This window comes from Ursus americanus, chromosome 25 (assembly GCF_024610735.1).
Source record: "Ursus americanus isolate L20-20 chromosome 25, mUrsAme1.1.p, whole genome shotgun sequence".
NCBI lineage: Eukaryota > Metazoa > Chordata > Mammalia > Carnivora > Ursidae > Ursus > Ursus americanus.
The window spans coordinates 45,018,463-45,028,589 of NC_142151.1; the positions used below are offsets into that span (position 1 = coordinate 45,018,463).

Here is a 10,127-nt window from a genome sequence, read left to right on the forward strand (position 1 = left end):
AGAGGAGGTAACCTTTCAACTAGTCTTGAAAAATGGAAAAATCTGAATTTCCTAGGAGAAAAATGGGAGACAACATTCTGAGCAAAAGAAACAATATATGTAAATGCCCAGTTGGGGGGGGGGGCGCGAATCCTATAAGATTTGACCAGTTATAGTGTATGGGATCCCCACTGTTATAAAAAGAGGTTTGGGTGGAGAGGAAGTTTCCTGAAGTTTCCTGGGACGGCAGAGTAGGTCTTAGTGAGGAGTCTCAGGGCCCACTCCCTGCCTGGAGTCTAGTTGCCTATCAAAGTTCTCAGATAGACCCTTCTCTCCAAGTACCCTGGGGCAAGTTGGGATGACCTACCCTGGGAAACCTTAATAGGGCTTTACTGAAGTTCTTCCAGTCTCTAGGACTGACCATCTTGGCCAAAACTGACAAGGGCTCACTTCTATATATGGAGACACCGGATAAAGGTTGTCTAATTTTCCAAGTGCCTCTGGGCCCCTTCCCGAAGTCTCGTGTTTAAAGCTTCTTCCAAAAAGCCCGTCTCTACACGAGGGCCTCACACTTCGCCTGTCGGCAATTCTTGTCCGTATTCTCTCTGGTTGCAGCTGAAACCGTGCTTTTAACCTGCTTGCTGCTACTGAGGCCATATTTTCCCCAAAGAGATCACTCGGCAGAGAATGAGACACCCACAAGGAGGAAGGTGTAGAGCTCCTGACCCCATCTTTCCCCAACCATCAGCTTTCCTTCTACATAATGAGAGAGAGACAGAAAAAGAGACAGAGATCCATAGTGAGGATTGGTGGAGAGCCAGCAGCTCAGTTACCCAGACAAGAAATGAAAAGCAGACTTAATTGTTTCTTACTCTCTGGTGGGAGGAGTGGTGGAAAGAAGAAATAAGGAAGAGCAACGGTTGGAAAAGAAAAGAAAAGTGGGAACAATTTAGTCCAAATAAAATCCTCTGAAATGTCCAAGTACCTTAACTTCTGTTCACCATTTCCTGCCTTTTCTTCTCACACCCTAACACCTCGCCTCCCACCCAATTATCTCTTTTCCCTTAAGGTTTTCTAAACCATTTATACTACCTTTTTATTTTACTTTTTTAAAAAATATTTTATTTATTTATTTGACAGAGAGAGAGCGCGAGAGAGCGCAAGCAGGGGGAGCAGCAGAGGGAGAGGGAGAAGCAGGCTTTCCGCAGAGCAGGGAGCCTGATGCGGGGCTCGATGGGATCATGACCTGAGCAGAAGGCAGACGCTTAACTGCCTGAACCACCCAGGTGCCCCTTTATTTTATTCTTTAAACAACCCATCCACTCCCCTTCATATCCAGAACTATAAACCTGCAGACACTGTTAACTTCCTTGACCCCTTCCCCCTCCACTGAAATTTCCCGGGGTGGGGGGAGAAATCAATTCTAGGGTGCCTGGCTGGCTCAGTCTGTAGAGAAAGTGACTCTTGATCTTGGGGTTGTTAGTTCAAACCCCATGTTGGGTGTAGAGATTACTTAAGGAAATTTTTTAAAAATCAATTCTGGTTAAATCCAACAATTTAGCTTCTCCACAGCTATACCTGGGCAGGTAAATATTGATAGAGGAAATGCCATATTCTTGCTGACTAGGATCACTTTAAATTTATGACCCCAAAACTCAACATTGCCTAATACTACATTTCCCTGGTAAATTCTCATTTCTACTGTGCTCAATAATTGTTTCACACCTTCTCTCTTCTAAAATCTCCAACACCCCCTCCACTTCTCTCTCAGCAGATGACCTTACCTCACATTTCATTGATAAAATAGATGCAGTTAGATAGATTGTCTTATTTTTTCAATACCAAATCCACCATCTTACTTGTGTGTATTTCCACATGCTTGGCCTTCTACCTTATTAAGATGAGAGAAGTATCCCTGTTACTAAGGCCATCCCCTTGCAGCTCTGCGAAAAGATGAGAAAATTAGATTCCTCTGAGTGCATAGCTAACGTTCAGCCCTGAACCACAAACAGCAAGGCTGCTCTCTGTACAACTGACTATGTTGTTCCAGTCCTAAGGAAGAGTAATAAAATAATTCAGAGGTAGGGCTGAATTGCAAGGTGGCAGTCGAAGAGTCCATCCAGGCGGAATTCCCACCCACTCTCTTGCATGAAAGCAGCAGCTCTATAACCCCGGAAGCTTCCTCTTTGTGGTCTTGAGTGTCATCACAGTCATATGTCCCGGAGACACTGCCTACACTTCAGAGACAAAGCCACACTACTGTTAGGTCAGAAAGATTCTACCTTCTTCTCTTGTCTCCCCAAGACCTGTTTCACTGTCAGAAAGTACCCCTACTGAGCACCCAAGAATCTCGGTGTCCTTACTAGTCATCTTGTGGAGGGGACGTGCCCATATCTCCAAGTCATCAGCTGTGGCTGCTGACACTCCTCTGTCATTCCCCGTTTGTGCTGTTTTCCCGTTCTGTAGAAACAATCAATGAGTGCTTTAGCAAGGCGCAGAGTAAGCTCTGGGCTGGGAGCTGGAGCTTTTAGCACCTAATCTAGGTGGACTATGTGCAGCCCTAGACGACCTAAGCACTTCCGAAGTCCACGTTCCACTCTAAAACGGAAAACCAAAACAACAAAAACTCTTCTCACTACCTCTCTGAGTACATGAAATAAGGCTCCTTCCAAGCCTGGGTTGATGTTAAAGTGACAAGAGATAGAAACGTTGTTGGGTTTTCTTCTTTAAGAGGATCTGAGCCTCAGCTTGAATGCTCAGAGGTTGGTTTTGTTCAATTAATTCGTCCTACGAGAACTTATTTATGCTGACAAAGCTCAAGAGAGCATGAAGTAGAAGCCATATGGTTTATTTAATGTTCCACATGTAACTTACAGTGGCCTCGACAATCCTATTGACCAGTCAAAATACTTGACAATTTGGGAAGTCAAATATTATAATTAGAAGGCTGCTTAGTGAACAAGCGAATTAGTTGGATGCTTTCAATGACTAATAGAACTATATCCATCTTCTTTATAAATATATAAGATACTCGTGCAGGCCAAACAGGGAATCTTCTTCCCTAAATGTCACTGGGGAAAGATTCACTTTTTTTTTGGTTGGGGAAGGGGGAGTTCTATGCAGATTATTTCCCCCTTTGTGAAGACAAGGTACAATTCAATTGATTGGGTCTCAGCTCCAGCCAAGTTAATATAATTGATTCTGTTTATGTTCACTTCAGCCATTTTATTAGAATTGATTAGGTTAGAGTTTGATTGTGTTAGGGCTCCAGCCATTCTACTTTAAGTGATTAGGCTGCTAGAGCTTTAGATATATTGATAGAATTATGCTTTCCTGAAACTACACCAGGTCATTTGCTCCTTCTACAGATGGCTAATCTCATCCATTGCACTTTGACTGTTCCTAATTTCACTTGTGGTACACAGTCTTCTGGGGGGTGTCTTCCCATTGCTACTATTCTGTGCTCACTGCAACCTGAAGAACTGGAATGGCTTCCCAGTTGGTCTTTCTGCACGTCATCACTCCTGGAGTCCTTCCTACACACACAGTTGTCAAATTAGTTGTCTTAAAATTTCTCTTATACAACCTACAAAATAGGAGAAAATACTTGCAATTCATATGTCTGATAATAGTCTAGTATCCAGAGTATATAAGGAACTCTTAGAGCTCAACAACAAAAAGACAAACAACCCAATTAAAAAAAAATAGGTAAATGACTTGAATAGACATTTCTCCAAACAAGATTTACAAATGTCCAATGAGTACATAAAAAGATGCTCAGATCATTAGTCATTAAGAAAACGCAAATCAAACCCATAGTGAAACACCACTTCACATCAACCAGGATGGTCATTAAAAAAAAAGACAGGAAAACAACAAATGTTAGTTATAACGTGGAGAAATTAGAGCCCTCCTACCCTGAACAGTATAATGGTACAGCTGCTGTGGATAATAGCTTGGTGGTCCCTCAAGAAGTCACACATAGAATTAACATATAACTTACCAATTCCACTCCTAGGCATTTAAGCAAAAGAACTGAAAACAGGTACTCAAATGTTTGTAACGTGAATGTGCATAGCACTACTATTCTATTACAATAGCCAGAAGGTGGAAACAACCCAAATGTCCATCCACTGAATGGATAAACAAAACAGGGTACATTAAACAATGGAGCGTTACATGGCCATGAAAAGAAATGAAATACTGATACTTGCTGAGAAATGTATGCGTCTTGAAAACGTTGTGCTAAGTGAAAGAAACCAGATACAGACGGTCACATATGGTATGATTCCATTTATCTGAAATATCCATAGACATAGAAAGCAAGTTGGTGGTTGCCAGGGGCCAGAGGGAGGGGAAAATTGGGAGCGACTGCTTTATGGGTGTCAGTATTTTTTGGGGGGGGGTTAATGAAAATGTTTTGAACCTAGATAGAGGTAGTGGTTGCACAAGGTTGTGAATGCACTTAATACCACTGAATTGTATGCTTTAAAATGGCTAAATTTTGGGGGGTGCCTGAGCGGCTCAATTGGTTAAGCGTCTGCCTTCAGCTCAGGTCATGATCTCGGAGTCCTGGGATCGAGTCCTGGGATCGAATACTGCACTGGGCTCCCTGCTCAGCGGGGAGTCTGTTTCTCCCTCTCCCTCTGCCTCTCCCTCTGGTCATGCACTCTCTCTCTCTCTCTCAAATAAATAAATAAAATCTTTTTAAAAAATAAAATCACTAATTTTTTTTTTTAAAGATTTTATTTATTTATTCGACAGAGATAGAGACAGCCAGTGAGAGAGGGAACACAAGCAGGGGGAGTGGGAGAGGAAGAAGCAGGCTCATAGCGGAAGAGCCTGATGTGGGGCTCGATCCCACAACGCCAGGATCATGCCCTGAGCCGAAGGCAGACGCTTAACCGCTGTGCCACCCAGGCGCCCCTACTAATTTTTTGTTATATGATTTTCCTCCAGTTAAAAAAATTGCTTCCAGGGTCACCTGGGTGGCTCAGTTTGTTAAGCATCTGCCTTCAGCTCGGGTCAGGATCCCAGGGTTCTGGGATCGAGTCCTGCATCGGGCTCCTTGCTTAGCAGTGAGCCTGCTTCTTCCTCTGCCTGCTGCTCCCCCTGCTTATGCTCTCTCTCTCTCTCTCTGACAAATAAATATATAAAATCTTCAAAAAAAAAGATTTAAAAAATTGTTTCCAAAAAAAAAAAATTTCTTCCATAATCTCATGCCTCTGCTCAGAAGTGTTCAATGGGTTCCAACTATTTATAAGGTAATGATAACAATGGTAGAGCATTTAACAGTTTATGTACATGTTTATTATCTCATTTAATCCTTACAACTTTATCTCCATTTTGATATTCTCTTATTTATTTGTTAGTTTTTAATTATAAACACATGCTTGTTGTAACAAAGTCAAATAATACCGACATATATAAAAGAAAACTATTTAATTAATCCACTCTTTCCATCTTGCCCTCTAGGGTAACATATATGTATATTTAGCTTTTTTCTTTTTAAATACGCCTTTATTTATTTATCTGTGTATGTAATCTCTGCACCCAAGATGGGGCTCGAACTCATGACCCTGAGATCAGGTCACATTCTCTCCTGACTAAGCCAGCCAGGTCCCCCTAGGGTAACATATATTAATACTTTTCTTCCACATTTCCCCCTATGTGCTCTCTTTCTTTTCTAAAGATTTTATTTTTAAGTAATCTCTACACCCAACATGGGGCTCAAACTCACAACTCCAAGATCAAGAATCACGCGCTCTACAACCGAGCCAGCCAGGCGTCCCCTCCTCTAGGTTCCCTTTGCTTAGAATGCTCTTGTCCCGTATATCCACATCATTCATTCCCTTACTCCTTTCAGATCTTTTATCAAATATCCCCTTCTTTGTAAGGTCTTCCTTGATCACCCTACTGAATTTCCACCCTGTCCCTCACTTTTCCCCAAGGTGAATGGTACCACTCCAAATTGTGCAACATACCAGAATTGCCCCCTAGCCTCCTCTTCAGTTTTAATTTTCTCCCTAACACTTACCACCACCTAAACGCCTATACAATTTACTTGTTTCTTCAGTTATTGTCTGCTCCGGCTCCCCAACTAGAATGCAAGCTCCATGAGGGTAGGGATACTTGTCTGTTTTGTTCACTGTTATATACCCAGTGCTTAGAGTGAGTGGCTGGCCCACAGCTGGAATTCAATAAATATTTCTTGGATGAATAGAATAAAATAGAATAGAACAGAATAGAAACATTTACAAATATAGTTATTCATGATTAGAGTCTTATATTGTTTTAAATTTTAAAAATTGCAGGGGCGCCTGGGTGGCTCAGCTGGTTAAGCGCCCAACTCTTTATTTTGGCTCAGGTCATGATCTCAGGGTTATGAGATCGAACCCCAAGTCTGGCTCCGTGCTGTGTGTGGAGCCTGCTTGGGATTCTCTCTCTCTCCCTCTCCCTCTACCCCACACCCCCCTCTCCCTCTTAAATAAATAAATATGCAATCATACCTCATAAATTCCTCTGCAACTTACATTTCTCTCTCTCTCTCTCTCTCTTTTAAAGATTTTATTTATTTATTTGACAGAGAGAGAGCACACATGAGCACAAGCAGGGGGAGTGAAAGGCAAACGAGAGGGAGAAACAGGGTCCCTGCTGAGTTGGGAGGCCAATGTGGGGCTGGATCCCAGGATCCCAGGATCATGACCTGAGCTGAAGGCAGACGTTAAACTGACTGAGCCACCCAGGCGCCCCTGCAACATTTTTCACTTAACAAGCCACTTACTACTTCTCCAGGTTAATGCATACAGCTAGAACATATTTTTCCATTAGTTACATATTATTCCACAGTCTGGATGTACAATAATTTATTCAACTATTTCCTTATTTATACACAATATCATTTTTTGTCATTGTAAACAATGTTATGATAAGCGTTCTTATATTATCATTATATACTGGGTTATGTTTTTATTTCTCTAGGTGAGGTTGTACTTACGTTTAATTTTATACGATATTGTCATAATACTTTCCAAGAGACTGTAACAGTTCCAACACCCACGATCATCTGGTCCCACTACAGAAGCCACCTTGGTTTGCATTCAAGGCATTTCCCAATCGGCCATAAGGTACTTTTCCAGTTTTATCTTCATCTTCTTCTTTATTTCTTTATTTGAATCCTCTGTGCCATCAAGTCAATCCCTCGAACATTTCTTATACAACGGTGAAGACATTATTCTGAGCGAAATAAGCCAGATACAAAAGGACAAGTATTATATGATTTACTTATAGAAGGTACTGGAATAGTCAGATTCATACAGACAGAAAGTAGAATAGTGGTTACTAAAGCCTGCCAGGGGGCCAGGAGGGGAGAATGCGAAGTTATTTAGCTTAATGGGTACAGAGTTTCAGTTTTGGATGATGAAAAAGTTCTGGAGATGGATAGTGGTGATAGTTGCACAACAGCGTGAATGTACTTAATGTCACAGACTGTACACCTAAAAATGGTTGAAATGGTAAGATGTGTGTTATATGTAAAATAAATTAAAATATGTTACACTATTTTACAATTAAAAAGTAAAAAAAAAAGAAAAGGAAAGATAAGCTTTCTTACACATCCCAACCTCCATACCTTTATTCATACCAAACTCTGAACTCTACCTGGCATTTCAGCAACATATGGCTGAAGTAAGGCCTAACTCAACACCTCCTCTTCTCCCAGACCTTGACGACCCCCTGCCCCAATCCTGAAGGATCACTCCCTTTTAATATCTGTGCTCCTTATTAGTCTTTTAATCCTCAACTTCCCTTTGACGCTGTTCATTCCTCTTTGTATCTTACATTTTCACAAATGTTCATTGCACTCAGTAAACACTGTTTGAATGTTACCATTTGAGGGAGAGGGCCTGAGGAAATAAATGAAAGGGACATAGACGGCAAGTCGAGTGCGTGAGATCTATGTGTTACAACACGGCTATAAGTAGAGTCAACGATGGCAACAAAGGGGAAGCGTTCAGCTCTACCTGGGGACATCAGAGAAGGCTTCATGGGAAGAAGTTGATTTTGTCCTTTAAAAAATAGCTTATTTTTCTCCTTCTAAATAGCACTCACACATTTTAGAACACCTGGAAAATATGGAAACACTGAAAAAAGTCCTAGCTCTTAAAAAAAAAAAGGAATCTCAGGCAGACTCCCCGCTAAGCGAGGAACCCCAAGCAGGGCTCAATCTCAGGACTCTGAGATCATAACCTGAGCCGAAATCAAGAGTCAGACCCTCAACTGACTGAACCACCTAGGTGCCCCCATTTGATTGATTCTTAAAGGTTTTCCAAGTGAAGGAGATATGGAAGATAAAACTTTAACTCTAGATAGCTCTAGTCTGGGTTTTGTTTTGTTTTTTAATTTTTAAGTAATCTTTATCCCAAACATGGGGCTCAAACTCACAACCCCGAGCTCAAGAGCCTCAGGTTCTATGACTGAACCAGCCAGATGCTCCAGAAGGCTCCTGCTTATTAAGTCCAAGTCACAACAAGAATTAACGTCTCCATCAAGCCAGTTGTCTTCTCCCTACAGCACAGTCACCTAATAGGCTGGAGAGCTAAGAACGAGCCATCTTTTGGAACAATGTCTGATTGCTAAAATTTGTCACTTACTCTATCAAAGGAAGAGGACCCCCCCCCCCTTACACATTTTTCCTCCTCATGGTCCTTATAGCACATCTGGCGCTGGAGTACGGTACTTCAGGTAGGACTGGATACACAAGAGGCTGTACCACAAGTTAGAAGAGTGGATTGTGGGTAAGAACATGGTTTAGAGGGGTGCCTGGGTGGCTCAGTCGTTAAGCGTCTGCCTTCGGCTCAGGGCGTGATCCCGGCGTTCTGGGATCGAGCCCCACATCAGGCTCCTCCGCTGGGAGCCTGCTTCTTCCTCTCCCACTCCCCCTGCTTGTGTTCCCTCTCTCGCTGGCTGTCTCTATCTCTGTCGAATAGATAAATAAAAAATCTTTAAAAAAAAAAAAAAAGAACATGGTTTAGAACCAGACCTCCTATGCTTGAATGTATGGCTGCCAATTAATCATTTTATGGCTTTAAGTAAATCATTTAGTTTCTCTGAGCTCTACTTTCCTCATCCATGAAATGGGAGCAATAACCATCTACTTCATACAGATTTTCTAAAAATATTAAATAATGGGCCTTGGGGTGGCAGGCAGCTGGGGGAGAGGGGGTGGCCCTGGAGTAGGGGCTGTGGCGGTGCGTGGGGACCCAGCATGGTGGCTGCAGGGTTGGCGAGAAACTACTAAAATTCCCGTGGAAGCAAAGTAGGATTTAATAAGAACATAATGGGTGGAGAAGAGAAAACCTATCAGGGGCTGTGAAGGCCCTGATGCCATGTATATCAAACGGATACCTTTTGATGGTCATGAATTTATTGTATAAAGGGAACACGCACTAACATCAGGACAATAATAGCCATGTTGAGTGGCCCCGGTTGGTTTGCAGAGAACAAAACTTTTGAGGGGTACCTGGCTGGTTCAGTCCGTTAAGCCTCTGACTCTTGATTTCAGCTCAGCTCTTGATCTCAGGGTCGTGAATTCAAGCCCTGCATTGGGCTCCACTCTGGGCCTAGAGCCTCTTAAGAAAGGAAGGAAGGAAGGAAGGAAGGAAGGAAGGAAGGAAGGAAGGAAGGAAGGAAGGAAAGAAGGAAAGACGAAAGGAAACAAATGAAGTCAATTTGAGAGACATCTGTTCATATGTGCTATCAAAAGTATGCATGTATTTTACTTACAATGTTCACTACACTAACAGCTCCACAGAGACATTCCTGAATTCCCAACTGCACCTGAAATTGCACTGGAACTGCTGATGACTGTGAACTTCCTAGATCGTTAAATAAAATAAATTATAACAAACGGCTAACTTTTTTAGTATTTAAAAAATAAATACATAAAAATGTTAAATAATCTATTCAAAGATTTAGCATGTGCCTGGCACATAGTAGATGGTCATTAAATGTTAGTTTTATCATTAAGGTGCCAAGCCAAGGACAACTTTGTGATGCCAGGCACAATGCTAAATGTTTGAATAACTCCCCATTCAGAACAGATAAAGGCTAAGCCCTTACTTGCTCCAGATACGAGGCTTGTCACCGGG

General features: G+C 42.0%; 1 pseudogene; it reads left to right on the forward strand.

The window, feature by feature from the left end:
• Positions 1 to 9,316: 9,316 nt before the first annotated feature.
• LOC123794560 (elongin-C pseudogene) lies at positions 9,317 to 9,866 on the forward strand (annotated as a pseudogene).
• Positions 9,867 to 10,127: the final 261 nt, after the last annotated feature.